Source organism: Protopterus annectens, chromosome 7.part0 (genome assembly GCF_019279795.1).
Source record: "Protopterus annectens isolate FY-2018-M chromosome 7.part0, PAN1.0, whole genome shotgun sequence".
Classification (NCBI taxonomy): domain Eukaryota; kingdom Metazoa; phylum Chordata; order Ceratodontiformes; family Protopteridae; genus Protopterus; species Protopterus annectens.
In genome coordinates this window covers 1,086,773,210-1,086,796,341 of record NC_056739.1, presented here as the reverse complement: position 1 = coordinate 1,086,796,341, position 23,132 = coordinate 1,086,773,210, and the positions used below count along the sequence as shown (strand labels likewise).

At 41.3% G+C, this 23,132-nt stretch overlaps 1 protein-coding gene across 13 annotated transcripts in view; it reads right to left on the bottom strand.

The window, feature by feature from the left end:
• Positions 1 to 23,132, bottom strand: part of NEO1 (neogenin 1) — a 2,116,015-nt gene that overhangs the window by 949,496 nt on the left and 1,143,387 nt on the right. The window lies entirely within an intron of this gene.

The window sequence follows — 23,132 nt, the reverse complement described above, 5'->3', positions numbered from 1 at the left end:
TTGTCGGGGGGGGGGGGTTGGGGTAAGAGCAGGAAATGATCACTGCTTAGAGGTAAAGTTCCTGCTGAATCTAGGAGGTTGAACCTGAAATAAATCTTTTACTGTTTGCATAGATTTTGCTTTGTCTTCCATTTTTTAGGCACCTCTTCTGTTTTTTCCCCAAACAAGCTGTCTTTATCCAAAGGTGCATCACTTAATTTAGACTTGACATGATCAGGTAGAGTTTGTTCCTTCAACCATGCATGTCTCCTAATGACAGATCCAGACACTGGCTATGATGCACTAGAAGCGTCTAGCAGGGCAACACAGTGTAAAGAGTGCCTTGCCACTTGACAAGTAGAGTGCAGTAAATCTACTATGTCCTTAGAATTGTCACAGTCAGAAAAAGTAGAAATCTTTTGCTTTAATAGCTCCAAAGTTTGCTGTTGATATTTTAACATATTGAATTGACAGTTGATAGCTCTGATGGTCAAGGTTGCAGAGGTGTAAACTTTTTTACCCCATCTGTCCAGAGATCTGGCATCCTTATCAGGAGTAGGGTTCTTTGCAGAACTAGCCCTGGCTCCCTTGGGACCCTGTGTAATGACCTCCGGGTCTGCAGCAGGATTTCTGTACAGGTATTTGTGAGTGTCTGGTACTCTGTAATACCTGTCTGGCTTACTGAAAGCAGGAGGAGGGGGTCTGGGGCTAAACTGGATTCATGGAAATCATCCGCCACTTCTAAAATAGGGGGGGTGGCCAGGTGTCTGTGCTGAGGTAGGTCTAGAAATTATCTAAGCCTTTTCTTAGACTGAGGGGAAATCCTGAGATTCCCATTGGAAATGTTCTCTGAGGGTGTGGAGGGTTTCCCCAAAGGAGAGGTCTTCTGGTGGAGAGGCAGAAGGGATGGATTCTTCCGCATCTGAATCCTCATAAGCAGTTAGAGGTTGTTCCTCTGCAAAATCTGAATAATCTGATTCTTCAGAATCTTGCTCTGTCAATAGTTCAGGAGAAGGGTGCCTTTTCCTTTTAGAAGTTGTGGCTTGATTGCCCCTGATAAGTGAAATAAGAACCTCTGCCATCTTTAGCATCTGGGCCTGGGGTGGAGATGCGGGAGTAAGATGGTGGCTAGAGGTAGATTTTCTAGGGGTGGCCTGGCTCTCAGGCCTAAGTAGTCATCGGTCTGAGAGAAACAGTAGTTGGTGTGAAGACGGCTGTTCTGACTGGAATCTGTAGTGCGAAAGACCTCCACGGAAGCCGGTGCCTGTGTCAGGGCTCCAGAACCAATCGAGGCAGAGACAGCCAAAGGTTCTGAAGATGAAGATTTCTGCAGCATACTGGACTCCGAAAGGGTCTCGATAGAGGCCTGAGTAGCAACTGCATCGGGCATCAGAGGCTGCGAAAGCGCCTCACTAAATTCCATAAAACTGATGACCTGCTTAGCGGAAGTCGTCGGAAGACTTAGCCTTGTGAGGTCAGTCTCTATCTTAATCCCTACGCTTTTTAGGGGGCTCTACAGATTGTTAGCTGACCGACGCCATATGTGAAGATGGAAGAGGAAAATACCTGTCTACAAAAAGAGCTGTATGACAAATGGTTCTCATGTTAAGAGGGCACAGAACTGGCAACGGGCATTGTGGTTTGAGCCTAAACAAGTGACAGTATGAATGGAAGTCTCAGTGTGGGATCTGCTTTCTACAGGTGAGACAATTGTTACCTTTTTCAGACACTGGTTAGTACAAGAAGAGAGAGATCCCCAACGGAGTACTTAGCTTTAGACATTTTCAGCTGTGATCCGAACTCTGGTAGTGACCGACCGGCACACTTACAAACTGTTTCTGCTACGGGCTCCATGGCAAGAAAGACTGATGTAATGGCATCAGCTGCCTTGCTTTATAGCACTAACGACCTGAAGTCAGTCTACAGGTAACAGCAGCTGACACACAAAAACATTGAGTCTGATATTCAGGCCGGCCGAGGGCTACCACAGCAGGGATAACCCCATAGGTGATGAATGCAACAGTGTAACACGAAGAACATCCAATGCTGTCTTGGCCAAAAGGGAGATACCAACAAGATTTTCGGTTCGTCCTGCTGAATCTTCAGCATGACTTTCTGTATAAGAGGGAAGGGGGAATGCATAAAGAATCATCCCCTTCCATGAGAAAGGAAGGGCGTCCACCTTCCAAGCCAGAGGATGTGAGGTCCTGGCACGTCCTGGCACAAAAAAGAGGAAGTTGTCTGTTCTGAGGGGAGCCAAATCGATCCAGATGTGGAGTACCCACCAATGAACCGGGTCCAAGAGCACATCCCTGTGAAGCATCCATTCGTGGGATTGTCATGGTCCTGCTTAATGCATCTGCCACAATATTTTGAGCAGATGGAAGAAAAACAGTATGAGAAGTGACATTTGTACTGAATGACTAGCTCCAATGCCTTCACTGCCAGCCTGCATAGCAGATAAGATTTGGTAACCCCTCTTTATGTACCATAGGACACTGGTTGTCTGTATGGATTTTCAGAAGACCTGGTTGAAAACGAGGGTTGAAAATTTGTAAAGATAAGAGCAGAGCCCTCATTTCCCTGATGTTGATGTGCTCTCTTTTTTGAGACAGAGACCAAAGACCCTGAACTTTCCTGGAAGCAAAGGTCGGTCCCAAGCCCATGGCTGAAGCATCTGTGAAGAGTTGTTGAGAAGGCTGGGGCAGAAGATGACGAGGACCTGGATTCAAAGAAAACTGCTGTATCCACCAAAGGAGCTCTGATTTCAGACATGGAAGGAGTGAAATCATGGCGTCCAGTGGATGAACATGCTGGGACCAAGTAGTCTTTAGAAACCACTGAAATTTCCTCATGTGGAGTTTTGCCAAGGGCAGCATGGGACGCCATGAATCCTAGGAGTCTCCAAAATCCCCTGGCTGAGATGGCGTGAAGAGTCAGGAAGGTATCTAAGAAATGAATGAGAAACAGAGCCTTGTCTGTTGGTAGAAAGACCACCATTAGGTCTGTCCTAAACCTGCACCCCAAGAGAATGTGATCCTGAGATGCAGTCAAACTGGATTTTTTCACATTAATGGTGAAACCTAGGTTTTGAAGGAGATAAATGGCCTTCTCTAGATAGACAAGAGATTAGTGTCATTTGCTAGGAAATGAAGGTCGTCCAGGTAGGGATAAACCTGTATACCCTGGACTATCAGGAAGGCAATGGCAGGAGCCAGGCACTTTGTGAACACCCTTGGGGCCGTGGAAAGACCAAAAGGGCAAGGCAGAAAATTGAAAGTGCAAATAACCCACAGAGAAGCGTAAAAATTTTCTGTACAGTAGATGGATGGGGATATGCAAGTAGGCATCTTTGAGATCCAGAGAAGCCATGAAGGTCTGAGGTGAAATGAGAGGAAAAGTGTCTACAGGGACAGCATTTGGAAAGAAGGAACCTGCAAGGAAGCTTTCAAGTGGGAAAGATCTAGAACTGGTCTCCAAGGCCCATCTTTCCTTGGGACCAGAAACATTCTTGAGTAAAAACCCTTGCCTCTCTGTTCCCAAGGAACAGGCTGTATGGTGTTCTGAGACCTTAGTTGAGAAAGGAGGTCTGGAAAAAGCTGCATCTGACTGGAGTGGGGCTGTGGAATACCCATGAAAGGAGGAAGATTTTTCCAAGTCATGAAGCAACCTTTTTGGATAATGGACAAAACCTCAGGCATCCTGAGTGATCCTTGTCCAGGCTGGAAAAGATACAGAAAGGTGAAGAGAAAGAGGGATATGACATGGGAGAGGACCTTGGTTGTCACAGAAAACTGGGCCTGGCCTGAAAGGACTGCTGAGAAGAGGGAACTGATGAAGATGAGTTTGACTGAGGGGGTCTTCTGGAAGATTCTTAGGCCTGGAAGCAGAAGCAGTAGCTGAACATGCTGGTCTCCTAACAAAAGATGTTTTGACAGGAAAGTTTCTATGAGATTTAGGGACCTGTGAAACAAAGAGGTGTTTAAGGTCTTGGAGTTCCTTTCCTTTCTCTTGCAGAGCCTTAAATGGCTCTGCAGCCACAGATCCAACAAGAGCAGTCTTGTCCAAAGAAGCATCTAGTAACTTGGCCTTAATGTCGTCAAGTAATGACTTAATTCTCAACCATGAATGTCTCCTAAGCACAGAGGCAGAAGCAATAGCTCTAGATGATGCCTCAACAGCATCATAGCTGCACTTAGCTGAATGTCTAGCAACTTGAGAGGAAGCAGCCAAGAGAGACATGACCTGTGTTTTAATCTCAGAATCTGGTAGGGAAGATGAGGCCCGAGAAGTTTGAGAAAGCAAAGCTAAGGAATACTTAAGACATATGTGTCTGGTAATTAACAGCGCTCTCTGATAGCTAAAGTGGAAGTAGTATATCCCCTTTTTACCCACTCTCTCAAGAATCTTGCTCTCTTTATCAGAAAGAAGAACCTTGGTAGAAGGGGATAACTGGGAAGACTTATCTGAAGCTATGGAGATCACTGCTGGATCTGCAGCTCAAATATATGTGAGAGATGCAACTATATAGCCAAACTGGAGGCTGAGCTCTCTCAACCCAGTACTGGCGCAGTCAGTCAGGAGGAGAAGGTAACCACACACACCACAAATCCAGTCTCACATAGACCTATCGCAACAGCAAACCAAACACATAAACACACAAAAATAAACTTGGAGGCTCTAAATAAAAATCTGCCCAAGCAGCAGAGACCTCCCAAAGCAGACATCCAAGCAACCACTACCCCACAACAACACCCATGTATCACATAGTTCACAAAGTCAGTGTGCCACAGTCACAGCCCTTAAGGCTAAACAACACACCTAATACACTTGTAATAGGTGACTCTATTGTCAGACACACTGACGTCCCACTCACCAGGCTGAACAAGGAGAAGGTCACTGTAAGCTGCCTGTTGGGTGCCAGGATCTGCCACATAACACAAGCACTCAGGTCACTCTAAAGCAAGTACAAATATGACTCCATCATTGTCCATGCTGGTGTGAATGACCTGAGACGTACCTCCCTGGACTACATGGAAAGAGACACAGAGGCGCTCTCTGATCATGTAGCCCAGGCCGGTATGACCCTGACCTTGAGTAGCATCTTACCCTCACCAAGAATGATGCCACAGTATAAAGACAAAATTATAAATTTTAACAATTGGCTAAAGTATTGGTGTCATTCAAAGGGGATCCAGTGTCTGTCAGCCTGGGATGACATGCTCGACAAGCCACGTAGCTTCACTAGGGAAGGCTTGCACCTGTCACCCCTGGGCTTTCGAATACTGGCTAAGGCTCTTGCCACCCCCATAGTGACTTTTTTAGGCAAGGCTCAAAAGACAAACCCACCTCCATAGACAACACAAGGAAAAAGAAACTAAGGGTAATGCTGCTCAACGGCAGAAGTCTAAACCTCAAGATGCATGCACTCGAGGCTCTCCTCAGTATGGAGAATATAGATATCTGTGCAGTAACAGAAACCTGGTTCAAGGCTCCCGAGAGCACCCCAGCACTACCACGTTACACCTCATACCATGCTTTTCGGCCCCAAAGTTCGGACTGAACCACAAAAGGAGGGGGAGTATCCATATTCATCAAAGATACCCACACCTCCAGGTTAGTGGCACTGCACGAAGCATCGGAGACCATCCATGTTCAACTAACAGTGGGCAAAACTGCCTTTCAGTTTGTAACCTGCTACAGATCACCCTCCCAAACTCAGGAACCCCATTCGGCTTTCCTGAGAACACTGGAGAATATGAAGGTCTCTCCAAACACCATTATATTGGGTGACTTCAACTACCCAAACATAGACTGGGAGCACTACTCAAGCCCCAACACCCTCGCCCAATGATTCCTAGAATTTATAAACTCAAATGCTATGGAACAACTGGTCACCACTCCCACAAGAGGGGATAACATATTGGACCTGATCATCACCAACATGGGGACTATGTTCCATACCAGAGGTATACCCCTCATTGGTAAGATCTGACCATAAATTAATCTCACTGGACATCCATATCCCATCCCCACCCCCAGCCAAGGAAACCATGGTGAAGAACTTCTCAAAAGCAAACTTCACACTTTTCAAAACCGAGGTGGAATCCTTCACAGCCCCCGGGCCAGTGGAAAATATGGCCTAAACCGCAGAATCCATTACAAATGCATTCTATGGACCACCTACAAAAATGCATGGATCGTGCTATCCCAAATAAAACCAAGACTCACTCCTCCAAAGGCAGGAGACCTGTCTGGTGGACCCCGGCCATAAATACGCTATACAACAGAAGGAGGAAGCTACTACATGACAGAGCAAAATCCCAAAAAGGGAAGGCATCTCTGATCAGTACTAGCAAGAAACTACGATCCCTCATAAAATCATCTAAGGCCAGCTTCGAAAGAAAAATTGCACAAGAAGCTAAAGATAATCACAAGGCCTTCTTTAGTTATGTCAGGAACCTGGGTGGCAACTCCCAGATATGCTCTGAGCTAGTGCAAAATGACAAAAAATACACTGAAACCATAGACATTGCCAACATCCTGGTAGACAGGTTCAGTGCAAACTTCTCCCCCCCTTCCCCCCAAAACAGCAAATGTCTATCCCTACAGAGTTTAGCCTCCCTGACATCACAGATGCACAGCTGAGAGCTGCCCTCTCCAAAGCAAAAAACACAGCATCAATGGGACCAGACGGTGTCCCGGGCGGAGTCTTACACGAGCTCCAAGAAGAATTGAACCCTCACATAAAGTCACTGTTCAATCTCAGCCTTACAACAAGATATGTACCCACGGAATAGCGTACAGCAAAACAGTGGTCCCATTCCACAAAGGTGGTGCCATAACGAACCCCGGAAATTATCGCCCTATAAGCCTGACTAGCCTGGTCTGCAAAGCTATGGAGCGTATCATCATGGAACTCAAACAAAGACATTGGGGACCTCCAAACACTGGATCCTACCCAATTCGGCTTTAAGGGCAGATCTTGCCTCTTGAACCTGGTCGACTTCTTTGAAACAGTCACCAAGGCCATAGATGAAGGGAAGGTAGTCCACACAGCCTACCTGGACCTCGCAAAAGCCTTCGACACAATACCCCACTTGGGCATCATAAATAAGCTCACCAGCTTAAATATCAACCCCTATGTCACAAGATGGGCTGCAAACTGGCTCAGGGATAGAACCCACATGGTCAAAATTGCAGGTGCCATGTCAGACTCTAAACCAGTTACAAGTGGCGTCCCAGAAGGCTCAGTCCTGGGACCTCTCTTGTTCGGTATATATTTCTCTGAGGTACAGGCTAACACGGGAGGACTATGGCTGACCAAGTTTGCAGATGACTGCAAACTGGGTGCCATAATCGACTCGCCGACTGACGCAAGCATCTTCCAAAAGGGTCTCACAGAAATGGATAACTGCTGCCAGAGCCATGGCCTAAAGCTAAATGCCAAAAAGTATATAGTCATCCCCTTTGGGAAAAATAAAGTGCCCACAAATTACCACATAGGTGGTAATCCATTAAGTACGGAAGAAGTAATTAGGGATTTGGGGACAATCACGTTGCCAAAGTGGTTAGAAAGACCTTCTATATAGCCCACCTTATCATGAAAGGGTTCACATCTAGATCAAGAGAGGTCATTGTGCCCCTCTACGCATCACTCATCAGGCCCATAATTGAATACAATGCCCCATTTGGGATGTACTTTACCAGACACCTGCAGCAACTGGAAAGACCCCAAAAGTACCTCACCAAGAGGATCAAGGGACTCAAACAGATGCCCTATGCAGTTAGGCTAAAGAAACTCCAGCTCTACTAAGCTGCTTACTGCCTACTCAGAGGCGATCTGTGCCTGACGTATAAAGCCATGTCCAAACCAGAATTAATGGACATGCTCCACCTCAGGAAATCCAAATCCCTTAAAGCTACACGCTTCAGGGACTTAAACCTCAGCACAGAAATAAATAGGACATGCTGGAGGGACAGATTCATATCCCAGAGGCTCCCCTCAGTCGAACAAAATCCCAATCCATGTTAGGCAGAGCCCCTCAATGACCCTCTTCAAGAGAAATCTTGACGAGTGGATGGGAGATCGTAGGTTTACTCCTGGGATCTCTGTGTCCCTACTAGACAGAGGCATAGTAAACTAACCTTAAAAGGGCTATCTTCTGTGACCTACTATACAGAGGCACAGTCAACTAATCTAAAAGGATGGCGAAAGCCAAACGCACTCTGGCTAGGCTTATAAATGCCCTAGGGCAGATAGCCTAGTATCAACCTATGAACCTATAACTGGGCCCTAAATAGAAAAGACAGCTTGTTGCTATCTTTATCTAGAAACTGCCTTCCACACCTACACTTGCCCTTCCTGGATGACATGAACAAAACTAAAGGCAGTAACAAGGAACAAATTCCCCAATGGGGCCTTATCTGAGCTGGTAGCGACACGCAAACGAAATCTGACTGCACACCGAATGCAGGAGTTAGCCTTCCAAATGGCGGCAGGAAAGTTCTGAGGATGTTATATGCGTACATCCTTTTATGGTTGATGTTGTCAAAGCAGACATGCGACATCCCATGTACTTGGCAGTAGCTTGAAGCTTTTGTATACTGGCCAGACGTTATGTTGTAGGGCGGAATACAACCCATATGCAAAGAATACTGCAGCACTGAATAAAAGGACATAAAATATTCTGACAGCTTGTACGCAGCATGGTTTTAGAATTATTGAGGCAAATATGAACAAGCAATATTTGACACCTAAAGGTGCAGTAGGAGGTAACTGCAGAAATGGAAGGAAGGAAGCACACTCGGCTGCAATGAGTTAAAAAATGCATTGTATATATTTTCCCTAAAGTTGAAGGTTCAACAAGTTTCTTTTGAACAGCTGAAGCTTCAACAACTTGAGGCTTGATGAAATGTAAGACGATCTCCATCATCAGTAGCCGCATGCATGATTTTGATGTTGTCTACTATGTTTTATCTATGTTTGTAACCTACTGAAAACTGCATATTATACTTATCTCTGTTTCTATTGCTCCTAATGTATTTGTACTCTGCTTTCTGAAGCTTTTTTCCCTGGGCCTCCACTGAAAATGGACATATATCCAATTGGACTTTCCCTGTAAACAAATGTAAAATAAATAAAAATAAATAAATCTACAACACCACAACAAATACATCAATCATCATTTCGCACAAGCTAATGTCAGCAAAGTCAACATCAGTTTCCTATAAGATCTGTGTAAGTAAAGAAAGTCTCAAGTATGACTTAGAAATCCCTGAACAGACTACTGATCCAGATGCTGGAGGAGCCAAAGAGGGAGAGTGGGTGGGAATGAGCACCTGAAGTTGAAGTGGTCCTGCTTGCTACACTGCAGGCCAATATCGCTGAAAATGTACAGCATAAATTGCATGGGCTGAGGATTGTGCACTTGGATCTGTCATGCTTCATCTGTGCAGCAGTCTTCATAGGGCATATGCAGAAATACACACAGGCCAGGAAGAGCAAGTCCTCATACCTGCTACTGTACATCTTACTCACCAGGGGAAGAGGTTAGACCAGAGAACACAACATGTCATCATGGTTAGTTGGATGATAGCTGTGCCACAGCCAGTCCTAGCCCACCAACAACGAACAAATGGACACAAGATGCCAGCAGTAGCTCATGGCCAGTAGTCAACTGAGACAGAAAGATTTAAAAAATTCCCATTACAAACCACCTACACCTGACTTGCAGCTCCCCTTTGCAGAACATTTTAAATTCACTACCACCACATACTTCATGCCTCAAATTCTTTCTGATTTTCCTGGTGAATGTCTTAGAAGCAGACTAAGCAAAGTAGACCAACCTTTTTCCCCCCTAGCCAAATATAGCAGTTCAGTCTAGGGGATAACACAAGCATTTCCAAGACGCACCACAGATACAGTTATTACCAGCATATCTTGCGTCTGTCTTGAGGCCAGTAAAGCATGTCTTATACAGTTTTAATGTAAGCCACCAGGGGCCCTTCATATGAAAAGCTAAACTAACCAAGATCACCAGGTCATGAAACTCCTCATTCTGTCACTGAGAGAAAGTGATCCTCCTGTCTGTCACTGTTATGCATAATCTCATGCTGTCTGCCACATTCCACAGCTCATGATCAAAGATGACACAGACTGACCAGTAAAATAAGCAGCTTTCTCTGGAACTCAGTTCCTAGACCCTAAACCACTAGCAGAGATCTGTTAAACATATGCAAGAGTGAAGTCACTATACCAGCTCACAATAATCACAATCCCCTTTACCATTCAAGAACATCCCCCAGGTGCTTGAACTCCTCCACTAACAGCTGTTCCCCACCCTGGAAAAAAAGGCAATCCAGTCTTCTACAGTAAATTACATTACCATGTCCTTTGACATGGAGGTGTTTACTCTCAACCAAACCACTTCATATTTAGTTCCAATTCAGTTGCGTGTGACAGAGCTCACGGTCGGATTATTATCTTTAATAAAGATTTGATTTTTAGGTTGCCAGTCTGGACACCCTCACAACACTGGCTATTATCCCAATATTCCCATCCCTCCAAACCTTAATAATGCCCAACACTAACCTTAAAATCATTTGACAATATAAAGAACACAGACTAAATGTTCACTCTGCTCACTACTTACGCAAAATTTAATGCAGTTGGCAATCCATCTGAAATTTATATGACAGAGTGGTAAGCCATTTGCTCCCTGGGGAGAAGGAGATGAACAGGTGGCATATGGTGCATACTTGGGATATGAAAAAATAGTATCCCTCCCTGGTTTCTGCCATGACAATTAAATGGCAAGGTGAGCAGATTGCCTCTGGGACAATTCTGAAATCATCTTTGCAAATTAATCTTGGTTTATCCTTGGGAAACACCGAAAAAAAAAAAAAGTCCCAACACATGACGGAGTTTTGCAAAGGTTACAGAGCTGATGATCCCTACTTACCAACTCGAATATGTCCATGTACAAACTAAGTTGCCCTTGAACTTCTACAAAACAAAAATATTTGCCATGAATGGCACACTGGAGAAAAAAATGGGCAAAGTGAATTTAAATTTTTCTTTCTTTTTTTACTGAAATTAAAGGAGAACCGCACCCACAGACTCAAAAAAATATGTTTATTTCATCATGGTTTGGGTGTTTCCTACATTTTAACACCATTCTGGGACTATTTGCAGGTTTTAAATATTTTTATGCATAATTTTCAGTCTGACCACATGAGGTCTGGCATCTTGAAGTAATTCTGATTGTTTAGTCTGCCTCTAGGTATCCCACAATGCAGTGCATATGTAAAAAATTACATCACGCTGGCTTCATTCTTCCTAAAGCTCCTGTCACTGCATTGATTTTACATACATACACTGCTGTCTTTCAGTCAGTTCTAAGGAACATTTCATGCTGTTCAGTGACTACTTAAGATACAAACAGTGCAAATGCTACAAAACAGACTTTCAAAATGCTTTTTACTGCTGCTTCTTTTTAGAATGGCTACACTGCAGTCTTTTGTGAGGCCTGAATTGTATTATTTTGACTCATCTCTAACTTACCTAACTTCCCTAGCTGTCAAAATGCTAAGTGTAATTTGAGCTGTTACCTGTTGTGATTGAAAGCTCACAGCAGGAGACTTGACTCAAGTACTGTTTCCTTGTTCTAGCCTTTACTTTCAATATAGGTAGGGGAATTGCCAGGGAGCTGTGACATCACAGCATGGGTGGGTTTTTAGGACGGTAGTGGTGATGTCAGTTTGGGGAGGGAAATGGCCAGAAAACTACCTGTATTCAGTGGCCTTGATGACGTCAGTGAACTGGAGACTGCAGCAAGGGCAGAACAAAAGATTTTTGAAAGTGAAACCTCCACAGTTACAGTAAGGTACTGATCTAGTGTAGAGAAACAAATCAATTTAAAATATTTTAAATGCTGTATTTTTGTTTATTCATAGCAGGGACAGTAAATATGGAGAAAAAAAGACAGAGAAGTTGAATATTTAATAAGAGAATCCCATTGTTGCCTTTAATTTCTGTAGTAACCTGGTTTATGAGTGGTAGATTAGTTTTGAGTGCCAAGCTTACCTTATGGAAAACTAGACTGGAGGGGTTGACAAAAGATTTGTAAAGTTAAGATTCTTTTAATAGAGGATAGAGCCTCCAGAAAAAAAGGTTACTCTAACATAACTTCAAGTGAGGCAATAGGCACAAACAGTAGGACAAGAAGATTCTTAAATGTAACGCACACGCTGTGATGGGAATGTGTCCCTAATATTTTTCCCCGTTAGGGGATTTAATGGAGTGTCAAATGGGCTTTAATGGAAGAATAACTGAAACCCAAGTCAAAGATTTCCAACAGATTGTAAAGAAACTCTGGTATATGGCAGAAAAACATCCAATCCCTTATCTGCTGTCCAGAAAGAAATAGTATTCCATTTCTCTCAATAAATTAAGGCTGCTGAACTGAGGTAACGGCAGGGCATATTGTTTCTGAAAAATACTGACACTTCGCTATCCTCAGAAATAAAGCAGCCATGCAGTATTAAGTATGCAGTTCAAAGTAAAGCTTGCCAGATGGGTGAGGCTGAAGCACATTAGAAGACTGAATCTGTAAGGTCTATAGAAAAGGTAAAGTTGAAGAGATGAATGCTCTCTAAGGACCAAAAGGGAGAGATGAGAATGACTTTGAGCTCTGTAGTCTTGGCTTTCTAGATAAAACACATGGGAGGCTGACATAATAAAAGGTGTTTACCTTACAGACACAAGGTGCACGGTTTGATTCTTACATGGGGTAAATGACTTGGCTTAAAATAGCCCACAAGGTCAGTTAGCATAGTACTAATCTACAAACCTGTAAGAGGATATGGTGGGGATGAAAACGATGCAATATGACCATGGGTGAGATTTGAATCCCTTACTTATTTGCCAGAAGCGACGTCTAGGAAGACTTTGGAACAGTTGGTGTTGGATGGAGAGGGCAAAGTTGTTGCAAATGGGGAAATTCCAGTTGTAAATGATTTTCTCTGCAATGTAAAGAGTGACAGACTACTTGTAGGGACATAAGAAGAAAACGGCTAAATCAGTCTGTTAGGGAAACTGCTTCTTTACTTCTTTTGGAATGTTTATTGCCATCAGGAAACAGACTGCAATGTACACTTAAACACTAGCACCACAATGGGTAAGACGGAGTCGAACCTTGTTTGTTGATACAATAGACTACTATCATGTTGTCTGTCTGAAAGAAAAAAATATTTGAGGGCAGTACAGAAAGCTGAGGAGAGAGAGAGAAGAAAGCATTAATTTCCAGAGTTTTTATATAACGTTGAGAATATAAACACGTTAAAATGTCCTGGACTGTCTGGCAACTACAATCTCCACTCTAGAGCAGATCCACTACTGGTGACTTAACTGAAGGGTCTGTAACTTGAACACATTGCCTGTCTGGAGATCTAACAAGTCCCCATGTTAGAGGATGAAGCTTTAGAGATTTACATGGCTTGGAGAAGAGTCTACAAATGTTGGGACCACTGAACTTGTAGAGGCTACTAATGGATGTCTGGCATAAGAAATCTGGACTGAGATGTCAGCAGTGGGTTGCAGAAAAAAAATGGGTAGCACAACAGTGATACTCGCCTTCGAATCTGATGTGTAATATCAGTGCTGAGGGCAAGCACACCTCTAATTGTGAGAGCTATAAAAAAATTCTCAAGTCACGTGATATCAGAAGGCCAAAACTCATGTTTCACTAGGTGAACACAATCAAGCATGTACAGAATTTCTGGACTTTTGGCAGAGTCAACCCCTGGCATTCACTTGAGCTGAGTGACAGCTCACCCAAAAAATGAGCAAATAAAAATACTGCTCATAAAAAGAAATCTAACTACTTTGAAAGCAATTGTACATCAACCAGCCTTGGGAATTACACCTGAGCTGACAAGTTTATCTGAATCCTATTTTAAACAAACTCATAACCCATGCAAATGTGTACTTCCATTTACTGAGTACAGTGCAACATCCTCCTCTGCCAGACTACATCAATCAATTTCGATGTCACAGATGAACACAGCACTGGAATCAGGCTCATGCTACCATGCCTAACAAAATCCTTGTTAGTTAATGCATGCCTTTAATTCCAAGTATGATGGTAAAACCTGACAACTCTTCAGTAAATTACTACAGACATCACAGCTGTTGTTCATTTGACAACCTCTATTTCAAGCTCATAGGAAATAGAAAAAGTTGCCATGAAATCTGTGGAACAGATAAATGATATCCTACACATAGACATGCAACACTACACAGAACAAAAAGCAGCAATAAAGAACCTGTAAAATGCTCTGTTCTGGACATCATACCATAATTTCTGATCCGCAAAGTAAAAGGGCAAAAGGTACACATGTGTAAGAACTTACCACGACAGCAGAAGTTCTAATGATCACTGTTGAAGTATTATGAACTGTTGGGTTATCTTGCCAAATAACCTGGACATACAGCCGGGGTATCAAAACCAAAACCGCCTACTGAGCCATGCATCTAACGCTTGACATATGCCCACGGGCACAACTGTACACACATTGAAGTATAAGCATGAAACCTCAGACCATCTCAAAGCCAAGACAGCTGAAAATACGCAACGATACAAGAAAAGTAAGGTCAGCTAAGGGGGAGGAGACAGAGAATGGCTCCCCCTCAGCCAATGAGAGATAAGACACTTAATGACACACAAGGAGAATGAATGAGTGGGAAGGAATACTGCAACAGTAATTAATAGGACAATCAACTGTTATGGTAAGTTAATACACAACTGTACTATGTCTTTTCTTACATTACCGTTGCAGTATTCCAAACTGTTGTGTAATTCCCAAAGCTTTTACAGTGTGCTATGGGCGGATGGATCAGGCATAGGGGAACTGCCAATTCATTCAGAGAGAACAGCTATGGCAAAAGAGGTTCCAGAACTACAGACAGCATCTACCCTATACTGTTTGGTAAAGGTATGTACAGAAGACAGAGTTGCTTCTTCTAGGATGGCTTTGGATTCAATGAAAATCACTTTTTGGAGCTCAAGGAAAAAGGAACTTAGTTCCTAAAGCACTCTCCCAGATTGCCAGAGGTCATCACAGAAAAATGGTAGGGGGCTGATGGGAGGGGAATAGAAGAATGAAAATGGACAACATAAATGGAATGTTATGGTGGGTACATACATAACTTCTTTAACTGATGTTGCCAATTTTCATTCATTCCTCAACCTATGGGACAGAGTCCCCAGCTACATGAATTCTGGGCAGACTCTAAGGAAGGATATTCCTGTGAAATGTAGAACTGATGGCTGCTCTTCCCCTAGAGACCAGATCCAATTTGTAATGAATAATAAAACCATGTAGATTAGCCCAAGTCACAGCTGCACAAATACCCATGGAAGTTCTATACAGGAAGGCTGATGAAGTCACCATGGACCTAGTTGAGTGGGCTTTCAATTTTTTTTGGAAGAACCAATCCTAGCTTGTTACAGACAAAGGGCATACAATCAGTCAGCCATCTTGATAAAGTTATTTTTGAGACTGGTTGACTCAGTCTGGTGTCTGAAAATGATACAAACAGCTGGTCAGATTTCTTAAATTTGACAGATCTGTGCAAACAGAAACAACTGTCAATGTACATCCAATAAGTGCAACATGTATTCACCTTTGTTTGAGGAAAACTGGGAAGAATACAGGAAAATTAATGGCTTGATTAATGTTAGAGCCTTACACCACCTTAGGAAGGTTCTTAAAGACACTCTATCCTTGCAAATGACTAAATGAAGGGGCTTAGAAGACGAGACTCGCAGCTGATACTCTTATAGCCGATGTTATAACTATGAGAAAAGTTGCTAACCAAGTCAGATATTGTAGCTCACATCTCGCTGCAGGTTCAGCTGAGTTGCAGCCAATAACATTATGGTAAGGTCCCAGAGTGGAGTAGAGTCCTCGAACGGGGGGCTTCAGTAAAAATGTTCCTTTTATAAAAGCCTTACAAAGACATGAAGAAGCTAGAACAGAATTATCCACTCCGACATGGAAATTGGAGATAGCAGCTATCTGAACCTTTATGGTAGATTGACTGGCCCCCTGATTGAAAATGCAAGTCAGGGATTCCAGGATCTTATGAAATGGTGCTGAAAAAGGGTCCATGTCATGTTGTTGTGCACAAAGGGCAAATCTTTTCCATTTGCTCTTGTAAATTTTACTGGTAGAAGCCTTGTGGGATGATAAAAGAATGTGGCATACTGGAGATGGCAGAATTGGTATTCTGGCTATCAATGGAATTGGAGAAACCATGCAGTTAACTTGAGGCCCACGATGTACAGCTGAGTCATGTCTGTCGGATGAGACAGGAGATCTGGAATTGGACCCAGAATCCAGGCTGGCAGACTACAAGAGGCCAAAGGAAGGGAAACCAGATCTGTTGAGGCCACAAAGAGGCAATGAGGATTAATTTGTTCTTCAAACAAGATACTTTCTGTAGGACTTTGGGGATTACGGGAGTTGGGAATAAGCATAGAGGAGATACGGGGCCAAGGGTGAAGGAGAGTCACTCTCTGTGACTCCCCCGGTGGAGGGATTAGGGCAAAGAACCTGCTGCACTTGTTCAGGGGGGGATGCAAAAAGGTTGCAGCACGGCTGGCCCCAATGGAGGAAAATCATCTTCGCCACTTTTGCATTGAAAGACCATTCATGAGGTAATAAAATGGACCTGCTCAACTTGTCTGCTACTATGTTGGATTTCCCTGGTATATGCATTGCTGTAAGAAATTGATTTGAAGACATTGCTCACTGCCACACACTCAGGACTTCTCGACACAAGGGGTAGGTCCTGGTCCCTCCCTGTTTGTTGATGTACCATACAACCGATATATTGTCTATTTGAACTGCAATAGTTCCTGAGGGGAGAGCTTCTTGGACCGCCTGCAATGCTACGAATACTGCTATTATTTCCAGCACATTGATATGCAAATTGGCCTCTTCGGGGGACCAAGTGCCTTGAACAGTCTTCCCAAGAAATGCCCCCGCCCCCAATCTGAGAAGCGTCCACAGTCATTATGGCCTTGGGCTGAGGAAGGATGAATGGATGACCTTATAATACTTGATCTGACTGAATTATTCACTACCAAAGGCACTGTGTGCAGGCTGGAGTTATGCTGATCTTGGTGGACAAGGGTTGATGCCGGATGGACCACTGGGTTGCTAATGTCCACTACAGAATTCTCATGTGGTACCTCATTAATAAGAGCAGAACTATTGCTGCCGACATGGACCCTAGAGTTTGTAATACCTGACGGGCTGGCATGGAGGAACTCTGAATTATTCTGCCGACTTGAAACTGTATGGTTTGAACCCTCGGCAAGTGCAGAGAAGCTTTCATCGATGTTGTGCTGAAATTGGCTGCTACGATATCTAGCGGCTGAGAAGGTTGAAGATAAGATTTCTTGTGATTTTCTAGTGATGTCCAGATTGGAACAAGTCTGGAGTACATAGTCTGGAGCTGTTATTGGTAGATGCTTGGTTGAGGCGGTAAGGAGCCCGTCATCTAGATATGGAAACACTCTGAATCCCTGCAACTTGATGTGGGCTGCTACCACTGCCATGCATTTGGTAAACACTCTGGGGGCTGTGGTGAGACCAAAGGGTAGTGCTCTGACCTGACAGTGACTGGCTTCCAGCCAGAAGTGCTGGAATCTCCTGGACCATCTGTTTATCTGTATGTAATAGTACACATCCTGGAGATCTATAGAGCACAACCAGTTGTCCTTGTGTAGGAAAGGCAAAATGGACTGAACTGTGACCATCTGAAAAATGGTCTGCTTAACTGACTTGTTCAGAATGTGGATATCCAAACCTGGTCTTCAATCCCATTTTCTTTGGCACTAAAGAATCTTTAGTAAGTTTCAATTTCTTTCTGGTACAGGGGATCTCTTGGATGACTCATTTCTAACAACTTTTGTATTTCTGAAGCTGCTGCCTTCCTCTGGCTGGGTGGAACATAGTACAGTTGTGGACACTTACCATAAATGTAGATGTTCAAGTGTATTCACTGTTGCAGTCATCACATTTGGGTTATCTGCCTGCAGGTAGCTTTCATCCAACCTGAATACCAGAGTCTTGGAATTTCTGAGTCGGATGCTGTCGCTTCTTCCATGACGTCAGATTGTCAGGGGTATAAGACATGCAGCAGACGCCATTACATCAGTTTTTTCTTGCCCCAGATGTCAGGTGCCCCCAAAATATGAAGCAATTATATGCTGTGGAACACCCCCAGCAAAAAACACATACACATAGTATAAGATATGCCAAACCAAAAAGGATAGGTGAAAGCAAAGACAATCAGGGGGCTGGAGGGAGGGTAACCAGGACTGCAACAATGAATACACTCGAACATCTACATTTATGGTATGTTCTTCGTGTTTCACTGTTGCAGTCATCACATTTGGATTGATTCCCAAAGCTAAGGAAGGGCAGAGGTAGATTAAGAAGCATTAGGCCTGGCAATCAGGCCCTGTAAGACTGCTGTGGCAAATCCAGCTCTGGATTTACAAAAGATAGGCAAGTGGTAATGGTTGGTGAAAGTGTGTATCAAGCTCCAGGTTGCAGCTTCCAGGATGTCCCTGGTAGGGACTCCTCTGAGAAATGCCAAAAGTAAAGAATAACAACTCTGAAACAATCCACAAATCCACAGAAAACAGGCAAGTTTATTCCTCTGACGTCTCGGCTTGAGCCTTCAAGGAGTAAAGAACAAGTAAAACACACTACATTTATATATACAAAGTTAATTGATAAAACAATTAATCAATAAAACAATTAGAAATAATGCAATTTTAAATAAATACTCTCCAATTTAAGTCTTCATTAAGACCTTGTGGATACATAGTGTTAAATTTCAATATATACATAGCTTCCTTATATATTAAAACTTGTTTAATATTTGAAATGTTATGCCATGAGCAACTTATTTTTTCTAAAACTGTAGCTTGAAGTTCTTAATTTTTGCTGTTATGAAAATCCCTGAAATGCACAGCTACAGAACTTGCTTCTCTATTATTAGTAATGTCCCTGGCATGTTCCAGCAACCTAACTTTAAATGACCGTTTGGTTTCACCAATATAAAATTTCTTACACGGACATTTAAGGGCATAAATCACCCCTTCAGAGTTACAGTTGAAGGAACCAAGAGTGTTGAATCTAACATTATTAATATAGGAAAATTTATTAACCACAAAACTACAAGCCTTACATCTCCCACACTTCAAGGTGCCATTAGGAAACAAATTTCGTTGTAAACTAACCTCAGGCATCTCAAATCTACTCTTTACTAAAAAATCTTTAATATTCCTGCCTCTTCTATATGAAAATCGTAAATCCACATCCAACCATCCAGACACATTATGTAAGGAACTAAAATAATTCCAGTAATGACTAACTACACGAGACATTTCACCACTAAAGCAACCATAAGTAGAAACAAAATATAAAATATCTCTCAAGTTAACTTTACTATGGGGTACATTTAGACAGCTATTACAAGTTTTGGGAACAATTTTTTTTATACCTGTAACCACAAAACTTATCATAACTATCTTGCATAACTTGCTTATTGTAACCCCTTTGACTAAAAGTATGCATTAGTAAATTCAATTCTTTAATAAAAACAGTCTCACTATTACATAATCTAGATGTTCTAAGAATTTCGCTGTATGGCAAGGCTTCTAGCGTGTGTGGGGGATGACAACTAGTGCCATACACATACTGTGTACCACCATCAAATTTCCTATTAACAGAAGTTACTAGGCTCTTACCATCAACAATATTCAAAATAATGTCAAGGAAAGGAATAGATGTACCTTTTTTCAACCCATCAAATTCCAAAGAAAACCTATTTTTATTTAGGTCTAAAATAAAATTATCTACTAAATTCTCACCACCTTCAACCAAAAAAATTAAATCATCCACAAACCTAAAATATTTAATAACATAATTTTGAAAAAAATATTTTCTGTATAAAAATTCTGATTCAAATAAACCCATAGCTAAATTTGCATACATACATGACTGAGCGTGATAGGGTGAAACAGCGTGCATTGGGTGTAGAAATAAACAGACTATGTGAAAATCTTAATGCCTGCACTCCTGCTTTAATTATGGATGACTTTTTGAGTGGCATAAATGAGAAGTTAAAAGATTACGAGAGTATGCTGCTTGAAAGAAAAAAAGGCAAACTATTGAGGGACTTGCGCGATTATGAGAGCAATAAGGCTTTTTTGTCTAGAGCCAATCGCAAGAAGCCACATCATCGGGTTCATTTCCAAAATGATTACGGAAGTGAAGGTAACCAAAATTCTTCGTTTTCAGCGTCGGAAGGGGGTTATACCTCTTATGAAGAGATAGATAACATCAACACTGACTTTCCAACACTACCGAAACCTCAACAGTCCGATAGATTTCACCAAACTTTTCGTGGAGACACGAGAAATGTTCGTGGAGGTTTCCAGGGTAGAAAACGCCAGAGGGAAGCACAAGGTTCATTCGCATAAAGGACAATTTCTACAAGGTGACTACAAAAGAGGTAGATGGTGATGTGTTTTCTTTACCTCTGAATGATAATTATGTTATTAATTTATCGGGACAATCTTTTACAGACATTGAGTTATCTGTTCTTCACAAGGGACTTAAGTTTATTCCTACTGTGGTACCACGTATACATGAAATAAAAAGGGACATTTATAGATTTGGTAGGAAGCTTCAGCTTAAATGTTTTTTTTTATAATAATACTAATGTTGTGTCTTCTTTAGATAGTTCTAATTCTTCATGTGATAGTTTCCACACATGTGCATCGGAAGATACATATGATGCTTATTTTAAATTTGATACTAATTGTATTAAGCAAAAAAATAATTTTGTTCCACCTGTCTTAAATAATGATGTTATGCATTTTGTTAATTTACTAAATTTTTCTAGTGAGTATGCATTTGAAGAATATATGAAATATAGAGCTGACATACAATATAATTTATGTTTTAATGAATGGCAGGCTTTACTTAAATTGAGCAAAATGAATGAAATTGTTTTTAAGCCATCTGACAAAGGCAATAAGCTTGTTGTTATGCACTATTCCCAATATATTAGAATGTGTATTGAACATTTAAGTGATGAAAATGTTTATGAAAAGGCAACACATGCTTTGTACAACCATGCTCTAAAGGAATATGATGAATTGCTTGAAAAAGGTGTAAGGTTAGGATATTTTTCTCACATGGATTTAAAGAAAAAAATTAATAGTGAAGGCTGTAAAATGGCATACCTTTATTGCCTTCCTAAAATACATAAAAGTTTAATTTTACCTCCAGGAAGACCCATTGTGTCAGGATGTAACTATTTTTTGCATAATTTAGGTCTTTTCTTACATAGTTTTTTGCTAGCTAAGGTCAAAACTTTACCTTCATATATTACTGATGTTTTTGATTTTTTGGAAAAAAGTAATGAAGTAAAATGGAATGAGCAAATGTATTGGATTACTATCGATGTTAAAAGCCTATATACAAACATCAGTCACCAATTTGGTATGGAGGCTGTTAGATTTTTTCTAGGCGATTATCCTGCCATAGAATATATTTTAGAGCTCATTCATTTTTGTCTGATCAATAATTTTTTTGAATTTGATAATTGTTTGTATCGACAAAAACGAGGTATGGTCATGGGGGCAGCTTTTGCCCCCATGTATGCAAATTTAGCTATGGGTTTATTTGAATCAGAATTTTTATATAGAAAATATTTTTTTCAAAATTATGTTATTAAATATTTTAGGTTTGTGGATGATTTAATTTTTTTGGTTGAAGGTGGTGAGACTTTAGTAGATCATTTTATTTTAGACCTAAATAAAAATAGGTTTTCTTTGGAATTTGATGGGTTGAAAAAAGGTACATCTATTCCTTTCCTTGACATTATTTTGAATATTGTTGATGGTAAGAGCCTAGAAACTTCTGTTAATAGGAAATTTGATGGTGGTACACAGTATGTGTATGGCACTAGTTGTCATCCCCCACACACGCTAGAAGCCTTGCCATACAGCGAAATTCTTAGAACATCTATATTATGTAATAGTGAGGCTGTATTTATTAAAGAATTGAATTTACTAATGCATACTTTTAGTCAAAGTGGTTACAATAAGCAAGTTATACAAGATAGTTATGATAAGTTTTGTGGTTACAGGTATAAAAAAATTGTTCCCAAAACTTGTAATAGCTGTCTAAATGTACCCCATAGTAAAGTTAACTTGAGAGATATTTTATATTTTGTTTCTACTTATGGTTGCTTTAGTGGTGAAATGTCTCATGTAGTTAGTCATTACTGGAATTATTTTAGTTCCTTACATAATGTGTCTGGATGGTTGGATGTGGAGTTACGATTTTCATATAGAAGAGGCAGGAATATTAAAGATTTTTTAGTAAAGAGTAGATTTGAGATGCCTGAGGTTAGTTTACAACGAAATTTGTTTCCTAATGGCACCTTGAAGTGTGGGAGATGTAAGGCTTGTAGTTTTGTGGTTAATAAATTTTCCTATATTAATAATGTTAGATTCAACACTCTTGGTTCCTTCAACTGTAACTCTGAAGGGGTGATTTATGCCCTTAAATGTCCGTGTAAGAAATTTTATATTGGTGAAACCAAACGGTCATTTAAAGTTAGGTTGCTGGAACATGCCAGGGACATTACTAATAATAGAGAAGCAAGTTCTGTAGCTGTGCATTTCAGGGATTTTCATAACAGCAAAAATGAAGAACTTCAAGCTACAGTTTTAGAAAAAATAAGTTGCTCATGGCATAACATTTCAAATAATTAAACAAGTTTTAATATATAAGGAATCTATGTATATATTGAAATTTAACACTATGTATCCACAAGGTCTTAATGAAGACTTAAATTGGAGAGTATTTATTTAAAATTGCATTATTTCTAATTGTTTTATTGATTAATTGTTTTATCAATTAACTTTGTATATATAAATGTAGTGTGTTTTACTTGTTCTTTACTCCTTGAAGGCTCAAGCCGAGACGTCAGAGGAATAAACTTGCCTGTTTTCTGTGGATTTGTGGATTTTTTCAGAGTTGTTATTCTT